Consider the following 951-nt stretch of genomic DNA (forward strand, 5'->3'; position numbering starts at 1 on the left):
TCTCCCCAAACTTGATCAACTACTCCCAGGATAGCTTCTTTGAATTTCTTCGTTAGAGCACGAGTAATTGGCCCCGTTGGTAACTCGATTGGTTCACCAACCGATTTGGTTGAATACTTAGACGAGATCGCATCAGAAGATCCACACATTCACCTTTAATTATTCATGAAGGTGAGTGATTCGTTTAAAATAGTCGATGTTATTGAAGACACATTGAGGTTGAAGTTGTTTTCATACTCATTGTGAGATCGAGCACGAGTATGGCTTAATTCTTTGCCACCAAGTTCAATATCTACATGGTAAGAATTAGCAGAAAATTTTTTGGTTAAGTATTTCCCACCTAACAATACACTAGGTTGAGAAATAAGATAACTACTTTTTCAAAATTGGATGACGAGTCCTTATATGAGGCATGAGAAAGACTCAAGGAATTACTTCGTAAATGTCCTCATCATGGGATTCCACACTGCATCCAGTTGGAGACGTTTTATAATGGTCTCAACGCACATACAAGGTTGTTGGTAGATGCTTCTGTGAATGGTGCTCTCTTGTCGAAGTCTTATAATGAGGCTTACGAGATCATTGAGAGGATCGCTAGTAACAACTATCAATGGCCAAGAAATTGAGCAACTTCAGGGAGACGAGTAGCTGGAGTGCACGAAGTGGACGCACTTACATCACTCTCAATTCAGGTATCTTCTATTTCTTCAATGTTGAAATAGTTTACCGCTTTTGAATAATTTTGTAACTCAGTCACCAAGTTAGTTTGATGCTGTTTCTTACATATATTGTGGGGATGGTTATTCTTTCGAGAATTGCCCATCAAATCTCGAGTGAGTTTGAGGAATCAAAACCAAAATTGAAGTGGACACGTTCCACAGTCCAACTTCTACAATCCTTCATAGTGCAACCATCCAAACTTTTCTTGGAGTAACAAAGAAAATGGACCAA

The 951-nt window shown here is 38.9% G+C and overlaps 1 non-coding gene across 1 annotated transcript; it reads right to left on the reverse strand.

Moving 5' to 3' along the window:
- Window positions 1-353: 353 nt before the first annotated feature.
- Window positions 354-460, reverse strand: LOC121220592 (small nucleolar RNA R71). Its single transcript, XR_005917813.1, has one exon. It is a non-coding gene; the product is annotated as a small nucleolar RNA R71 (small nucleolar RNA).
- Window positions 461-951: the final 491 nt, after the last annotated feature.

This window comes from Gossypium hirsutum, chromosome D08 (genome assembly GCF_007990345.1).
Source record: "Gossypium hirsutum isolate 1008001.06 chromosome D08, Gossypium_hirsutum_v2.1, whole genome shotgun sequence".
Taxonomy (NCBI): Eukaryota; Viridiplantae; Streptophyta; class Magnoliopsida; order Malvales; family Malvaceae; genus Gossypium; species Gossypium hirsutum.